Source organism: Etheostoma cragini, chromosome 7 (assembly GCF_013103735.1).
Source record: "Etheostoma cragini isolate CJK2018 chromosome 7, CSU_Ecrag_1.0, whole genome shotgun sequence".
Taxonomy (NCBI): domain Eukaryota; kingdom Metazoa; phylum Chordata; class Actinopteri; order Perciformes; family Percidae; genus Etheostoma; species Etheostoma cragini.
Window position 1 is genome coordinate 14,948,425 of NC_048413.1, and position 18,950 is coordinate 14,967,374.

Sequence of the window (18,950 nt, forward strand, 5' to 3'; positions counted from 1 at the left end):
GCAGCAATAGCAGCAGTCCAGTAGAATTATGTGGTTGAGTAAAAGCAGCGGGTGACATGATATGTATTAACAACAAGGCCGGTACTGCTTTTTTAGAGTTTATACAAAAGTCGGGACTCACTAAAATATTTGGCTGAGAGGAGTGAATATCTAAAATATTTCTATCTTTTCTCTCATTCCCTGTTGCTGTCTTTTGCACACATACAACCTCTTGTCACTGGGGCTTTAAAGCTAAGTTTAAACAATGGCGGTGACTAATTGTACTATATGAAATTGTGTTGCGGTGCCACGCTGTGTGTCACCTTTTTAGCCTACATCAAAGGGATAAACAGTGGACCTATACCTACTTGGGCCCTGCATATGGGGGGCCTCAAGAAGTAGGCTTCCATATTATTAGTGTTGGATACATACCTGAGATTCCTTCAGTTTAATCTCTTATGTAATGGATATTCTCTCTTTCCACAGGCTGCAGCCACCCATTACACCTCTACTATATTATCATAGAGAATAGACGCACGCTTAGATCATGATGAATAAAAAATTGGCTTTTTATATGTATAAAATTGGTGGGGCACCAACCATTTCAAAAGATGGGCTACATACCAGTAAAACTACAATACTCTGTATCTCACTCTGTTAACATGTCAACAAACCGCATGGCTTCACAAAACACTTTTAGTGACAGAGGTTAGCCAATCATGTTTAAAATATGAAATAATGCTGTTGTGGGGCCACAAGCTGTCAGTCCCACTGGGCATACAATTTGTGTAATCTACATTAAACACACTACACTGAGCATACTTATTAATAATTTCCCACGTACAGTGCACATTGCATTGTTTGTGAGGGGCTAGCCCCACTGTCACACATTCAGGCTACCCTAGCTTACTGCGCTCACGGGAGAAGGCAATCTGAAGCAACAAGGCAGAGGCAGACCAATAAACATGAAATAAAATCCTTCCACAAATGATATGCAATTTAAAAGATGTTATATTCATAGAACGCAGAACATTATAGATTATAATAATAATATAATTACTATAATTATAATATTAATAATTCACAATTATTATTAATAATTAATTAAAAATAACATAACATTTGTTTGAACAGCTTTCTGTTGACCCCCCCCCCCCCAATGACCAGTTGCCACTGTGTGTAAACATGTAAGGGATTGGAAGAATACAACATTTCAGGCTATGAAAAGACATCCCAATAAAACATATAGTAAGAGCATTATGCCAACAATCCAATAGCCTTGGGTTTGTTTGAACAACCTTGTGGATGGATGCTGTTTGCGGTCCAACATGGCAAGATGAGATGTTTTATATTTTACAGTTAGAAGCAGAAAACCTCTTGCTCTGATTTTACAATCTGAGCAAGAGAAATTTCAAGCGCTGTACCACCACTGGAGAAATCACATTATAAAACTAGAGTAGTCTCTTAATTTTTAAAACTTTTTTAACACTTTTTTTTTTTTATTGTTCCATTATTTCTCATTGGAACATCCGCTACCCAACTGTGTTGGACTTTTTTTATAGCACTTCCTCTTTCTCTTTTTTATTGTCTGATCTCTTTAGAACTCTGTCTCTTTACTGACTTTTTTATCTGATACAATGGACTTTTCAAACTCACTATGTCTTTCTGCATCAGTAAGTAAACTGACATCCAGGACCCTGTTGTTTCTGTTGTGGTGGTTACAGGAAAAACACTAAACAATGCAGGTCTGACCTCTCCAGCCAAGGTCCTTAGCACTCCTGGCAGTCCCAACACAATGTTTTTGCAGGTCAAGCATGTCACAGTATCAAATGATGTTTCTGTTTGAGTTTTTTTATTTATTAACAAAACACTAGCTGACTGCTTTTTCCAAGCTAGGATGATTAGGGTCAAAATACTTAATAATGGCTTGGTTTTAGATGCCAGATGTCTAATGTTATACAAAAATGGCCGCCTGTAGTGCCTGAGGAAATCGTCCAAGTTTCATGTCGACAATGATTCTGTTCTACAGATCTCAAATTGAATCTCTCCCTTCTCTGTTGGTTCAGAAATCTTAACATCAAGTCCAAAACTGCACTAAACAGAGTTGTGAAGATGAGCAGCAAGATAATGGGTGCCCAACAGTGCACATTATTAGATCTGTTCCATGGACAGGTAGTCAGGAAACCTAATGCTGCTCGCTCTGACAGTTCCCACCCCTTATTCTCTGAATTTCAGTCCTTGCTGTCTGGCTCCCTTCTAAAATTTCCATCTGTAAGGAGTAATAGGTACATGTACAACTTTATACCTGCAGCCATTTCTTTATTAAATAGGGGTAAGGGGTGGAGTCTTTGTTGATCACTTGGCTACCTCATTCGTCCTCTTTCTTTTTCTCTTTCTTTCTTTTTTTTTCTTTCTTTATTCCATGGTTGGATATATATTCTAGTCAGCTGACTATGTGTTGAGGATATCAGAAACGCTGTCAATTTTGCAGGCTGATATGCACTTTTTCCTACCCTGTCTAGGTTACTTTGACATTGCTATTCATGCAACTTGCACCGGTATTTAGTTGTCATCATACAGCTATGTTTGTGTTCTTGTTGGAATGAGTGTAGAACTTGTATTTATTTATGTGTCTTGGATGTGTTTATACTTGCTGCACACCCAATCAGCCTTCGGGGACACAAATAAAGTTGAGGTTGAATATGACCTCAGAAACAAAGAAAGACATTTGTCTTTCTAGATATTTTCATCTCAGTAACAGACTGTATCACTCTGTTGTACTGGAAAAAACGGTTTACTATGCATCTGCACAATTCATTGATCCTAAAAAAGCCACTCCACTGACACAAGAGGAAATGATAGTGTACTGCATGATTCATTCCCTACTTAGGCATAATAACCCTTACTTGTGCACTGGATGATGACACACACTGCTGTATGCCATTATGCCACACCATATGTGTATCTGGCATACGGCTGCATTCACTAGCACACTCAGATCAACAAACTCACATGAAGCTATCAGCAAATAAATAACCAAAGTTATAAAAAATCTCAGCTGCTGTCACTGGGATTAAATGATTTGCACAAGATGACCATCAGTCCTGCATCTAGCCAATTCAATTTTATGTAGAAAAAGGACTTCACTGCGTCAGAAAAATAGGCAAATCAATGGCTTTCTGTGGACTCATATTGTCAGAATATCCTACTACACATCTTTTTTTACTTCATAATCAATGTGTAATGTAACAGGCAAAACAAAGTGCTTAGCTGAGCTTGAAATGTGTGATTGTGTGTAGAAGTTTGTTGTTCTGCAATGTGCATGTTGCGGGTTTGTTACAGGACTGATTACATGACAAAAGAGTCAGAGGAAATTCGACAACATATAAATATGAATGCAAGGGTAAGGGGAGGGTTGGTTTTATTAATCTCAGCAGTACGCAACAGGATAGAGAAACTCAGAACAATGCACAGGTGATGAGATGAGAATAATGAAAAAGAAAAGCATGTATCATTTTAGGTCTGATGTTTTCGCTGCTCTCCACAGCACATTAGCAGATTGGCTGCAGGGGGCAATTAGTAAGGGCTGCTAAATACCAAATACAGTTGACAAACCATTTGAAAATACATCATGTGCCATTATTTGATATTTTCCTCAGTCAATTGTATCCACAGGCAATAGGGAGGAAATGCAACCTGTGGATTCACCTAATCAGGTCTGGTAGGAGGGTTGTCTTTTGGGAAATGTAATTAATGTGTGAATATAAAGCAAGTTTTGCTCGTAATATCTAGAATATCCTGATAATAACACATGCAGCAAGGTATTGAATAAATGTGTTTCTCTTTATAGGATCACATAGCAACATTAGAATAGAATAGAACAATGGAAGAAATTTATATAAAAAGTGTGAACAGTCAGCTGACGATGTCTCCCTTTTAGATAATTGGTAATGTTAAACATCATATGTACAGTCTAAGACAACATAATCCATTCTATATTGCATATTTACTGCAGCACTGCCTCCCACACACCTCATGATGTTTGGGATGCACCCTGAGATAAATTGGACACAGACAGAGAGAAAAAGGAAACAAAAGAAAGATGTGGATGGGATGTAGGAAAAATCATAATTATACAAGGCAGATCATTAGCATATATGGAAACGAGCTCTTCAGAATCCCTTTAAAAATGCATATAAGGCCATGTTAGAATGATGTGCACCGTATTCCTATGTTTGAAATGTGGTCTAAAAAAGCATATAACCTGAATGTTTAAAAGACAATATATTTTAAACGCCCTTTATAAGCTGCTTATAGGAACAAGATATAGAATTGAATAAGACAGTGGACTTCAGAAATGCATCTCAAATTGTTTTGGCATGCATTTGCAATAATTAAAAATGTGTTTGAATAAACAGATTTCTTGAAAGAGATTTAAAAGAGTCTATAATAGTATCAAATACATTTTCAAAACATATAAGGTTAGACACATTTTGTATGCCTTTATATATATAAAGAGTACTGTAGATTTACCGTAGTTTGTCAAAAGTATTTTGTATCACATGGGAGCAGAGGCAGCTTGCCCTCTGTCTGGGAGTTTAGGTTAAAGATAAGTTGGCTGCAGTAGCATACTAAGTGGCAACTAAAATAATTGTTCCATCGGTGGACCCGAAAATCCATCTCTTCCTCCAGAAATCTCCATCTTATTACTTGCATCACCTTCTGTCTTTCTGTCTTTCTTTCTTTCTTTCTTTCTCTTTCTCCTTATTTTATGTCCCTGTAAAAAAGGGAAAGGCTACATGCTGCTTTCTACATGCAGTGTGTCTTTATATGGGCGTCCTGTACATGCCTAAGTGTGTTTATTTGTGAATGTTGGGGACTAGTTTGGATTTATGCATGCAATGAGCTAGGACAAGGATCCCCCCTAGCAATGACACACACATGCATGCACGCACGCACGCATGCACACACACCCATAAACACATGCACGCACACACACGCATACATATAATGTATATTTAAATGGTTAAAAGAATTCAGCAAACATTACATTGTGAAGTTGTCATGATAAATCGGAGCTGGAAACCATTTTTTATAGTTGTTAGGAAGCATTTCTCAATACTTGGGTCCCTTTTTCAAAACTCTTCACACAGTGAGCAGAACAGAAGTATATGTGGGCTAAACTGTGGAAAACTTATAATTGCTTTGGCACAAAATGTGTTCAATGACTACATCTTTCAAATGACATTCACTTTTTTCTCACTTCAACACTCCAACCGCCAAAACTCTGAGTACTGTACCTACAGGCCAATTTGCACTTACATACTGTTTTAAAAAACTATTAAATTAATTTCAAAACAACATCATAATACAAAACTGACTAAGAGAGCAATTTGCTGTAACTTGTATTCTGGATTGCATCTGACTGAGCTGCACATTACAGAAGTACTGTAAATAGAGCAAAGCCTGCAAACCCACTTGTGTGCAATTGCCTTTGCTTTTCTGCTTAGGACTCAACAGCTACCTCACACAAGTGGGAGATGTAGGATGTTCACTGATGTGCAGGAAACTGCCATTGTTGATATGGTCATCAGAAGTAATGGCATAACATTCAGTGAGATTCGTGACATTCAAGTCTTGGCAGACAACGTAACTTTTGAGAATATTCACAATGAAAGCATAAAAACTATTTCTAGAGTCCTGAAAAAACATCAGGTCAGGATGAATTTTGAGAGGAACTCAGAACATGTCAGGCAACTCAGAAACCAATGTGTCCAGGTAAGATCACAATACTGTAAAATACAGAACTTTTATTTAAACCAAAACCAAACATGGACAAAGACATACATTTTTGGTAATGTATACTACTGCAATTGCCTAACTCTCATGTTGCCTTGTTGATTTATTTTAGAGAGTCATTGTGATTGATGGCAGGCAAACACCCCGCATTTTCATCTTTGTGGATGAGGCGGGTTTTGACTTGGCCAAAACACGGTGACGAGGAAGGAATCTTTTCATAGTGCTAACAACCTGATTGGAGTGTTGACAATTAACCATTGAGGTGTTTGGCCAGGTGGCACATGTAATTAGCCAATTAGCTCATGTAGTATCATTTTGAATGGCAAACATGTGACTTTATGTCAGATTGTTGTGTCTTATGCAGGAAAATGTGTTCAGTGCACTTACTTTTAGGGGCTGGCATTAGCTCAGTCCGTAGACATCTCTCCATTAGTGCATGTATAGATCCTGAGCATGTGTGTGTGTGTAGTTCAGGACTGTGTGTTATAATACACAAAGTGTGGTCACAGACCTGGTCAAAGACAACACATGCATCACATGCATGTGATCACATTAAGGAACTTTTTGAGGTAATCGGGGAGGGTGGAAAAAACAAGAAACGGGAAAAGGAGTTGATTCAGGTTTTAGGGGTAGTTTTGGTGTAATTTGAATGTGAAATTAACTGCTGTGCACAGCTGAAAGTTGGTTAAGAGAACTGTGTTAAGAGTTTTGAAAAGGGACCTAAGTATTGAGAAATGTATCCTAGCAACTGTAAAAAAAAATGTAAATACAGTTGTTGATTGCACAGTGGGCACAACTAGGGCTACACAACTGTGCAAAACGCTAACTACAGTCTGCAATACCAACAGTCACCTGAGCTGAACACTTCACGTCACCTGCAAAACACATTCCAAACAACACAACACTTAACACACGTCTCAAAACTGACTCAGTTCAACACTAGCGTCAAACACCAATACAGAAAATAATAAAGTTTCATCTTTACAGTTTGTCTGGACATATTGGTATCTTTGCTCTTTTACCTGTTTTTCCTCATACAGTACAGTGTATAATGGTTTGTAATTCTTATAAAAAAGGCTTTCTGAGATTTCTCCATATAACTAGTGTATGTGTTCAATAACTAGTCTAAAACCAGACACCTGCTCAGGCTTTCTGCTAAAATTCCAATCAGCAGTGTTTGATAGGCACCAGACTAAAATCTAGTCTGTTTTGAGTGTGTGGTTAACAGTTTTGACAGCAGTGTGTCAGCATTTGAACAAAGTGCTGTAAATCCACAGTGTTGTGCACGTTGTGGTTGAAGCCATGGGATAAGTGTGTAGAGTTTTGAAAACTGTGTTCAAGCAAGGAAAATCTAACTAGAGTTTGGTCGACATGAACTGCTGCTGCAAAGACTGTGGTTAACGTTTTGCACATGTGACTCCAATTGTGCCCACTGTCGTTTAGCAATTGAAAAAAAACTATAATTACTTTGATTGTTTAGTCGGAAATTTCAGAAAATAGTAAATAAAATAGTAAGTAAAAATGCTCATCACAATTTCTCTTGCCCAAAATGCTTGTTTCTTTCTCAAAAACCTGCCTCTACTGAGTTAGCTTTCACAAAAGACAAGGAAAAGCAACAAGAAAAGCAGATTGATTATCAAAATACTTTGTGATAAATTCTGTGAAATGACTAGTTGTTTTATATCACATTAAATTGCAAAAAATAATGTAATAAAGTCTTCCTTTTATTTTGTCCACCAGTTGTACTTGTACAGCTAGTTGACAATGTTCAGCCTCAACACACAGCTAATTTGCTACAATTTCCAGGCAATTTAAAATAAAATACTTGCTCACTGTGGGAAAATCCTTTTTGTCCCCTTGCCCTCCTTCTCAGACTAGTCAGAGTGCATGATGTGTTACAGCCCCTGGAAGTGGTGGGGTTCAGTGTCTTGCTCAAGGGCACGTTAGCTGTGTGCTTGTTTTCAGATGCAGGAATTTGATCCCCAGTTTCCCTGAGACATATAATTGTCTGTGTAATTTTTGTATTAATTTAAGTGTGTTTTTGACAGAAAGCAGCCCTGTTGGCAAACGTGAGGGGAAAACTGTCGTGACAGAACTGGGGTGTTTTTTAATGTCTCAGCTGGAGAACCGTCTTTGTCATCGGCTTATAAGGCAGACCTCAGACATTATGGAAAAAGCAACAAAAATAGCCAAAATTGAAGGTATGCTGTTGGACTGCTGTGGCCCAGACTTGTGTTCAGCAGTCTAAGATATTTTTAAACTTTGTAACCCAACCCACCCTCCACCTCGTCATCTCCTCTTGCCCTCCTACCCAACCCCCTGTCTCGTCTCTGCTGTGCTACTGACCTCCTCCATTATGTTTCTCTCAATTGCACATTCAGCAGAGAAAAGGACAGAGAGAGAGAGAGAGAAAGGATAGGCAAACTTGTATAGCAAACCAGTGCTCCCACTCTTCCAGCTGGATGAAGATATTACAATGTCTAAATTATTTGGGCTGAATGTTGCATGATTTACTGATTTGGAATGTGAACAACAAGTGAAGCATTAAGATCATTCCTGGGGCATCTCTCTCATTCTGCTTCTCTTCCCTTTGTTCATCTCTCCCATAGCTCTCTCTCTCTTGTGCTCTCTCTTTCTCTCTCCCTCTCTTTCTATCTCTCTCTGTCTCAGACTAGTCGGCATACAGCCAGTCAGACGGTTATTAATTATATTTTCTTCCCTTTTCCTTTCACCATCTCCTTTATTCACAGTTCATCCTCCTTTCGTTTGCTCTACTGAACGGCCTTGCCCTGACTTATTTCCACTTTTTCCCCCTCTCTTTTTTCTCTTCCTCTGGGCTCTGTTTGTAAATGTGCTGGAGAAAAGAATGAGGGAACAAATTATGAAACACAGGAGTGCATTCCATACCTTGTTTAGAAAGAATTCTCCTACAGCGTAGTGGGGGATGACGAGCCATTTCCCCTTGTGATTCTACCCCCTCACTTTCAGACCATGTTGCTATTTTCACCTCTGCAGTCTTTAGGGGTATCAATTACATTTTTCTTAATCTATTAAAACAAGTATTACTCTTGTTGTGCTCACTCGCTCTTGTTTTCTGTCAAATTCTAACTGTGCTGTAAACAGGTTAACTACAGCAATTTCCTCAGTGACCCCCCAGGCTACTCTGATTCTGGCTGTTCTCCTCCGCAGTTCTCCCCAGGGAACACTTGATAGAGGCCTCGCTGAGAAACTTTCAGAAAACAGTGCACAAAGAAAAGCAAACAACGGAAAGTGACAATATTGAAAACGATGCAGAGTTGTGTTGAAGAAGTGAGCTTGAGGTTTGACTCCAATTCAGGAGGAGCTGAGAATGCTGATTCTATATTTACTAATCCTGAGAACAACTGCCTGTGATGTCTGGTAGAGGCTACACTGTTCCTAATCAAAATTACAGTTAAAACAGTGGATGTCAGGGCCCAACCAGTATGTTGAAGGAAGCCCTCTACCCTTTGGTTCCACTGTAATTTCGAGAATTACTGTTGTTTTGACTTGACCTGAATTCACCCTCTTGGTTGTGTCTCTGTAACCAGAGACAAGTTGTACAAGTTTTAGTATCCTAATTATTACTAAATTAAGACTTAATTCTAGGTAAATCAAGACTAGAACATAGCTGACCTAGCTTCTTGGCTTTTGTTAATTTCAGCAGAAACCTGTGTCTTGTGGGCTGTTACGGCTAAGGTGGTAGAGTGCTCGTCTACCAATCTGAAGGTTGGTGGTTGGATCCCTGCAGTCCCATGTCAAAGTGTTCTTGGGCAAGACAGTAAAAACCAAATCGCTCCCGATGCTGTGCCATTTGCGTCTGTTTGTCTGCCTCATTCGGCAGCCTCAGCCACACTTAATGATTGTGTGTGAATGGTGAATAGTTTCTGGACGAGGTAAAAGAGCTTAACTCATTAAGCTACATGAATACAGCTACATTATTTGGTCCCATTGTCTTTGTTAGCAAACCAAGATTGATCTGTCCTCCTCTTCTTTGTCAGTAGACACTATTGATTGTCAGTTGTCAGCAGGTATAGATTTATACACAGATACACAGCTCTTAGATCAAAGATAGCCAGCAGCTAATTTATTTTGGCTAATACTTTAAGGCTTAAAATCAGTCTTGGTGGCCTAAATGTTAAAACAAAAAACTACAAATAACTGCTGGCAAAAAATGTCTTTGTCTCTCAAAGTCAAAGTCAAAGTACTTTTATTTTGCTTTTATACTTGTGTACTTTTTTAAAAGTACTTTTATCGCTCTCTCCTGATGTCCTTCTGTACTTTTATCCCTCTCTCCTTATGTCTCCTGTTCCATCTTTACTGGACACTATCTAATGAATGAAAATGCCCCCCTTTGAAAATCTTCCCAATCATCTTTTTTCTATTTGTGCAACTTCCTAAGTCAATGAAGCAGCAAAAATAATACGACCATAAATATGATGGGTAACAAATGGATTTTGAGTATTCATAAGACACCCTCTTAGCCATATGAAAGGCTTTTACTCCAAATGCGGGATTTGAAATGCTGACAGGTGCAGATGGTTTTCCTGAATTTGGAATTAGCTTTTCAAAGGCACCCATTGTTGCACAGCATTGTTTTACAAATACGGCATTAAAACATTTAGTGTTGTGTTACTGGACGTGGGTGGGTCCACCTGCAGGGCATTTCTGCCTGAGGCACATCCAACTGTGCCATTGTGCCGGCTGCAGTGTCGTCAGCCGAGAGTCACCCTTCACTGATGTTTTGCTCCTTTAATCCCGGAACATCTCAACGTGGTAGACCAGGGGTCTTCCTACTGCCCCCTGCAGCCAGCCCTCGGATCCTTGCTTTCCCCACACCTTGATCTTTCTTCTGAGCCAGAACCAGATAGCCCGTTGTTCTCCTTCTTCAGCCAGGTCTTTACTGTAAGAGCCTTCTTTAGCTTGGAACCTGTGATCCCAAGAGACTTGAGGAACCGCTGGGTAAATGTTCCAGTGTAACCTCTACACCCAACCTCTACTGGATAAGTGAATGCCTTCCACCCTGCTTGTAAGGACAGAGCTGCTGCATAAATAGTCATGTAAATCTTTTGCTAATTATTCCACTTGTTGTGTTTGCCACAGACAGGCATGTGTGTATGTGCCCACATGTGTAGGTTAATTTCATGTATTGCTGATGGCTAATCTTTTGTCCGGCTGTTCCCCACTCTCTTTCACTTCTGGGTTTTGTTGCTATGGCAATAAGAGTCGGGAGAGGTGTAGATAAATGGAAAAGAATGACAATATGTGTCTGGAAAGCCCATTAAGTCTGACTGAGAATAAATGTACCAGGGCATCTTTACATCCACAGATCAAGACACAGTGTACCAGATCAGCATGAGACCTACACTTTGATTTTCGTGGTTTCAACACACAACCCACATGAACAATATGTCCAGTTGCGTATGGTAGTTATGATGGCCCCAAGTGCATGCTATTCTAGGAAAGTAAATATGGTGCAAAATGCGAGAGCTTAAAGATTTAATGTGAGCACTTGTAGAATACAATGTGAGAACTTGCAGAGCAAAAATCTGAACTTGTATGTTAAAATTTGCACTTGTAAAAAGTATTCACACAGCCCTTTTTCTGAATGTGACGTCAAAGATTTTTTTTCACACGTGTAGTTTCACATTTACATAAATACAATGACAGCTGCTAACTTGTAATACATCAACTCATTTTAATTTTTTTTACTCAAGTCCATTTCCTATCATCGCAACCACAACTCTGTGATTACAACCTCTCAAATCTGTCACTGCAACTTCACAGGTGTGCTCTCTTGCATCACAAAGTGTTGAATCTGCGTGCTTCGACTTTTGCAACACTTCTTGCAACACAAGTGGTGCAAAACTCATTTGTACCTAAAGAACTAAGGCTGTGGAGCTCTCAGCAAACCAAGCAGGCCATCCATCAATGTGTGTTACGCCCTTGAGTATGTCTAAATGTGTTCTAAAGACATTATTGTGTGTAATGCCACATTTGCAGAAATTAAGTTCAGGAAGTTCAAAGAATTCTTACCATAAATTCACATCTGGCGCGTTTAGGTATACACGGTAGTTTTGGCCATTTGCAGTTCAGAGAAGTGACCTTGTTTACAACCTCTTTTAAAAACACAAGAGCCCAGAGCCCAGAGGTGAGAGGATAAGAGCTCTTGGGCAGACTGGGGCCAGGAGGAGAGGCTCCAAGCCCCCATGCACCCATGCACCCACGGCCCAGCAGTCTCTACACCTCGGTCTCCAGCTCTCCTCACAGGCCTCCTGACTGGCACTGCCGCAGCTGCCATATGGAATCACAATCTGTTTTAATTTGCTCTGCTTTCAGTCACCTCAGGCTTACCTAATGGCATGCTTGTTTACCCCTAAACAGAAGTGTGAGCCACTCTCTCACTTTTCGTCTTTTGGAGAGTGTGTGTGTGTGTGTGTTCGTGCCCAGATAATCATAGTGATTATCAACAGTATTCACACACACACACACACACACACACGCACACACACACACACACACACACACACACACACACACACACACACACACACACACACACACACACACACACTGAAACACAGTGCCATGTAGACACAAGGTCATGTAAGTGCTATGAAGTATTAGCTCCAAGGTGCAACAATGGCAAGCTGCAACATTAACGTGATGTACACATTAAAAGCAGGGTTGGCAATGCTGTAAAGCTAGCACAGACACACCACACACAGACGTGCATAAGCATCGCTGCCTCAGAGCAGAGCGGAGAAAGGGCCTCAATTGCACTTCACGTCTCATTCACCGGTAAGCAAACACCTAACAATAATAACTGGCCTACTGTTAGCAGGCGGTGACAACGTACATAGAGCTCAGGCTTGTACTCGGGAGGGGTAGAGTACGCGCCACGTGGCAAGAAGCCATTTCATTGTCTCTTACCAAGCAAACCGTGAGGCAGTGATTGGTGTGACAATTTTACAGGAATAGAGCAACTACAACGACTCACCTTTTTTGCTTATTTTTCAGAGCCCACAAGTTATTTATTGGTGTCAGGGTACAAAGACCATTTCAAACAATATAGATGAAGAGTGTATACTGGAAATAATCTTCAACCCTGTCTTTAATGCAACAACAATTACAATCCAATAATATAAAAAAGAATATTTTGAAATGGGCCTTTCTGTATATTTTAATGCTAAAAGGCTACTTTTGAAGATTTTCCTACAGTAAGTAAACGTTTGAAGGCTTTTAGTTGTAAGTATTTTAATTGAGTATTTTTACACTGCTGTATTGCTGTTTTTACTTAAGTAAAAGCATCAGAACTTCCCCCACCACTGCCATTCAGTCATCTGTGATTCAGCCTACATGACAGGACATATGTCAAGCTAAATTCTTGGACAGATCATAATGAGCAGAGTAAATATTCTGTGCCAGGCTACTTGATGAAAGCCTCAATGGAAAGATCAAGTCTTTGCTCATCTGCTGCTTCTTACAAAGAGTACTGCAAGAGTTACAGAAAAATGAACACCTGTGTGTGTTTTTGTCATCGCTGTATGCTTTGGCAGCGCAAAATATCCAGATTCATACCAACCTTTTAATAAATTCTCTTTCTTCCTAATCATCAAAACTCTGTTCTCATAATGAAAACATTGTTCTGTGCAGTTATAATACATTTATTTCATGGCGTGGTTTAATCCTTGATTCTTGTTGGTCAATCACATTATTCTGTGGTCTGCTACTTCTGTATAACCAGACACATAATAGACTCTGGCGGCTATTTATATATAAGAATAGGGTTTTAAATCACTATTTGTTGCTAAACTAATCATCTGTGTTATTAGTGGGATATTGTAGAGTGAGCCGGTCATCATCATTATGATGATGATGATGACATACAAAATTCAATCCAATTGTTAGACACTGTGTTATAGACACAAACACTGATTAAGAGGCAGCAGCTCTCATTTTTTGCCATGCTGACAAGGACTGATTTTGTTCTGACTCACTAGTGATCAATAATGTTTACTCCAAACACAGCGTGGGAGAATTAAAGGTTACAATTTGTCACGTCATTAAGTAGGTATCAATCAGACACACACACTTATGGAGGAGTGGTGTAGGTTAAGGTAAGAAAGCAAAAAACGGCCATACAGATTTGAATCATAAGCAACTGAAGACCTTAATTTGAATTTAAATACTAGTGATTTATAGCACTTAAATGTTGCACTTTGATATTCAATCTATTTGCTTTTACATGATGGAAGCTTTTCAGCTTTTTTAAAGAAATCTGCAACTGGACTTGAGAAAAATAATAATAATAATAATAATAATAATAATAATAATAACAATGATACTAATAATAATAATAATAATAATAATAATAACAATTACAATTGTAATTACAATTATGATTATAATTTTAAACCAAATACCTGTATTACAAACTTGGGACGCGGAGCTGTAGGCATTTACTAGGCAGGCAGAGTCTAATGAAAGACATTTTGCATTATTGGAAATTAGAGTTTAGAGCTTGACCCACAGTAGACAATAGAAGTCAAAATATCTCTCTCTGCCTCTTTGATTTTGATAGTTTCAAAAATGAAATAAGACAATCATGATTACAGTGTCTCCATAATTTCATGTTAATTACGGTTCCCCAGAGCTAAAGAGAAATAAAGGCAGATGATGCCAGGAACTTGGCCAGTCTCTCTCTGAATGCTTCTGGAGGAGTGGCCGGAGTTTTCAGGCCCAATAACCACAAACATGGTTCCAATTGCACACTGTCAGGAGCCTGTTGCTGCAGCAGCTGAGGGAAAAACTTGTGTCTGCGGTGAGACTGCCTTCTCATGCCGATGGATCCTTCTTTTTTTTTAAACAAAAGATTCAGTGCAAAGTAGCTGCAGCACTGATTGAAACCTTGTGTGAAATGAAAGCAGAAGCTATGGCGTAAATGCACAACCTTTGCCACTTGACGTACATCGCTCTACTCATGTTGACCTGATTTTGACCGTTAAGATCTATCTATCACTGAGGGCCATTTCATAAGCTCTCATCAGGTAAAGTGTCTGAATCCCTCACATTGTTCCATAGACAACAGGATTAATGCCAGCGTCATCTATTCAGGACTGTTTTTCTGCGACTGCTTTGATGCTTTACACTGAGGAAAAATTGGCTACATAGTCTGGCTGAGAGTGCTGATGCAGGAGATCAACCCTGATGGCTTGTTTATGTGTCGCTTGGCTGTGACTACTGCTTATTTTCTTCTATGCTCCTCGAATCACAGGAGTGTGTACACGTGTGTCTTCATGAACTAGGTCAGTAGGAGGACAGGAAATATCTATCCACTTATCTTACTGTGTCTAAAAGTTAATGCACGCAGTTACACTCACATCTAACACAAAATGATGACAACGGTTGGGCTTCTGCATACGTGGTCATGTTTCTGAATTGTTTAATATGCTCTCGAGTATATTTAAAAGGCAGCATGTGCCCTAATCACCCTCCATCTCTTCTTCTTTTCAAAGTCTCTTCTCTATTCTCACTGAAGCTTTTTAGCTTCATCTGGAATTTGTGCTGCATTTACTGCTTGCTTAAATCATTAATCATCCCTCCTCTCCCCATCAGCCTGTCCCTATTATGCTGTTCGTTATTCAGAGGAAAAACTGTATCAACTTGATACATTTCAGAGGATGTTTCAAGGTTGAAGGTTCAGTTGCTTAAGTAGTACTGTCAAAGTCACCACTAGAGAAGAGAAGAGAGTTTTTCTAAGTATGTTTTTTATTTGCTCCTGTGTCACTGTCAAGCTTTTGCTGGCCTCAGCAGCTTTGGGGCAGAGCAGGGCATTGCATCAGAGGAGAGAGCAATGTGTCCTGATCACAGTACAGGAGGACCCAGCCAAAACCTAAAAAAACACTGCAGTGCAGAGAGGGGAAGAGCGGGTTAGAGTGCAAAAGAGGTGGTGCAGTAAAAAATATGGTGTGGGCATGTTGTCAAAGGGATGCAGTCAAGATGAAGAGGAAGTAAAGAGGGAGGACAGGAGAAAGAGATAACAGCCAAGTGCCAGGATTTATTAATCAGAAGCAGCACAAACTACTACACATTAAACAGCCTAGGGCTAACAGGATGAAATATAATGATAAATAAGTGAAAGCCAAGATTGGAGGCAAAAAGTCAGGTTCAAAAGTTATGTCTTTTATTGAGAATCACTGCTGACAAGTATACAACAAGATCATAAATGTTGCCTCGTAATATGTTTCTGTAGTTGTTCATCAGGAGACCGTTAAATGGTTTCCGGTCATATGCTCCAGGTTCTAAGTGCCTCACTGTCTCACAGGTCTATCGCTCTGCACAGCTGAGTGCCTGGGTGCAGCCCAGGTCCTGATAGTTGATGGGAAGAGTGTCCATTTCCTCTGAGTATGTGAAATGTAATATACAAGTCGAGCATGAGCTGAAGTGGGGAAGGCAATGAATGAGAGATAGAGAATAAAGGAGATAAGCATGGTGTTGTGTTGGGAGCGATGACTCAGGCGGACGTCTGGTGCCTGTGTGTTGACTGTCGCACTCTCAGAACCCAGGTGTTGTAATCTATGAGGTGCTGGCATTGATTGACAGCTCTAAGAATCTCTAGACTCAGCTGGATGTTTGGCACCGTGGTGACTAGCAAGTCACCTGCTTCGGATATGCCGTGTGTTGTTTACTATGACAGATGGCACTGAAAGATAATATCACAAGTGAACAGTCTCCAGCCACACATCTGGATAGCTACCCTGAAGAAAATGTGCAAATGTCATTTTTGTGTATGTGCAAATGTGTGGGCACCTGAATGTCTGTCTGTATGTGTGCATTGGTGGAGTCCAGTGATGCTTCACTTGCTCATATGGTCCCATGAGGCTGTAGGATTGACAGAGAGCTCCAGAGTGGAGCATCTGTGAACAAGTTTGCTCCATTATAGCCAACGCTTTTAGCCTGATTTGTTGGCTCAGCAGCACTCACTTATCAACTGATCAATAAAGGGAAGTTGTACCAAACTTCTTCAGGGGGACCAACACTTCCACCTACAGCACATCCACCTACAAACCTGCCCTTTAGTTTTCTCTTTCAAACATACATCGCAGGAAACATATATTTTATTCAATCATATCCAAATCAAAGCTTTGTGACCTTCATGAGGATATTTCATCTGAGGTTTCCCCTTTCCACATGACTGGGAAAGCTGTGTTTCAGATACCGCATAATTCCTTTCAGCTGCAAATAAATTAAAAATGTTCTTTTGCAGACATTCACCATGTGGTTTACACTGTAAACCAGATCATTTAGAAACTAAAGGCCATTAAGTTATCAGCTTTATTACGTTCAGCTGACAGTTGGTGTGGATTGGCAGCCACTTAGATAGGTATTTATTTGTTTAAGTCAATTTTTTTGCAAAAATGCTCGATGTGTTCCACTTCTCAAAATTTAAAATGTCTGCTTTTCCTTGTCTTACAGTTAAGTAAAGAATACGTTTGGGGTTTAGACGAATCTCTGACCCAAGAAGACATTTGATGACTGGCCTTTGCCTTATACCAAATAATCATCCGATTGATCGATAGAGAAAACAAGAAGATAATTGTTAGTTGCAGTTCTAAAACGATTCAATCAGACGTTGAGTGAAAAGCTTGATTTAGTGTAAGAAAACGTGATTCAATTTAAATTTAAATGTATGGATGAATCAAGCATTGGCTGCCTAAATTGGACTCTCTTAAGTTGCCCTCTCAAATGATGAGTACTGTCAAACTTAACTATTGTGATTGAACAGCATCAAGAAAAAGTCTGGAGCAACTTTGCAGCACTCGGCTCTAGGTTATATGTGACAGCAACCTTTTGGGTAAAGCCCCCCACCCGGCCTCCCCTCAGCCTTTCAGATAGTGATCATCACGTACCGGGCTGGCGCAATGCAGTCATGTTGCCCTGTGCCTTTAACTGTTAATTATTGCAAGCACACAAACAATAGGTAAGTTGCACTGACACACTCAGCCGGTGTAATCTTTTCTTAGCAGTGCCATTGTTGAGATGAATCTCACTGGGCATCATCAGCATGTGGCAAGACGGAGGGAGAGTGGGAGGAATGTCTTTCCCTAACTTCTTCTGTGTAGGTGTTTAATGATATCAACTCCTCTTATCTTGTAATATGTAGGGAGAGTGGTGGCATGTTGTTCTGAGGGGAAGCTCATCTCCCTTTGCGTTTCACAGATTTCTTAGCTGTTAATGATGTCCCTGCAGTGGCTCAAGGCTTCACAACAATACAGAGATTAAGATTTACAGGGTCAACAGGGAAACCAAGGCGTATGCACAACGATCAGTAGGGGATGTGCAGGGCTGTCATGGTGAAAGATACAGATGTAACAATCGTCATTCTAAAACCAGTAAATCATGCACACTCTGCACGTTTTAAATCTGTACATTTGACAGAGCCACTGTCATTCTGTCTCCACTCACTGTTAATTGCTTCCAGGCACAGTGAGGGTGTCAGCCTCTCTCCCCTCTTTCTATTTTTGTGTGATACAAGCTATCTCAGCAGATGTCTGTTTCAACCACCTCCCTTCTTTGTTCCCCTTTTCTGCTCCTTGTCTCTTCCCTCTGTCCAACCCCCCCATCCTGCCAGGCACAGATCTCCTTACACTCGCCAGCCTTTCATGTGGATAGGGAGGGCAGGAGAGGATGGGGAAATTGGCCACCCTGTGAACACACACACACGCACACACACACACACACATGCACGCATCCTGCCTGTAAATTGTACAGAGAGACAAGCCGGAGAAAGATTACATGGAAATTGCTGTGGTGAAAATACACAGACAAGTTACATGTTATCTGTTAGCAGCTAGGATCCATAAACACCACATTTTAACTACATTTGTGTGTACTGACATCAATGTCATGTCATAAGCGTGAGTTGTTTTGCTCAGAGGTTAGTTATTTCTCAAACACTACGACTGAGGTTTGTGCACTAGAGAATATGAGATTTTTTTTGTGGCCGGTTTTCATTGATCAGTACAGTAGCAACGATTGCATTTCTGAGGGAAAGTAATTCAACGAATAAAGTGTGGAAAAACTAATTCACTTCAAGTATGAAAACTGCGGAAGATTGTGATTTTACTCCTTCTTTGCCTTTGAAGACGGTG

General features: G+C 39.9%; 1 protein-coding gene across 3 annotated transcripts in view; it reads left to right on the forward strand.

The window, feature by feature from the left end:
- The window catches only part of arhgef25a (Rho guanine nucleotide exchange factor (GEF) 25a), a 46,796-nt gene that overhangs the window by 12,392 nt on the left and 15,454 nt on the right, over positions 1-18,950 (forward strand). The gene's annotated exons all lie outside the window — the stretch shown is intronic.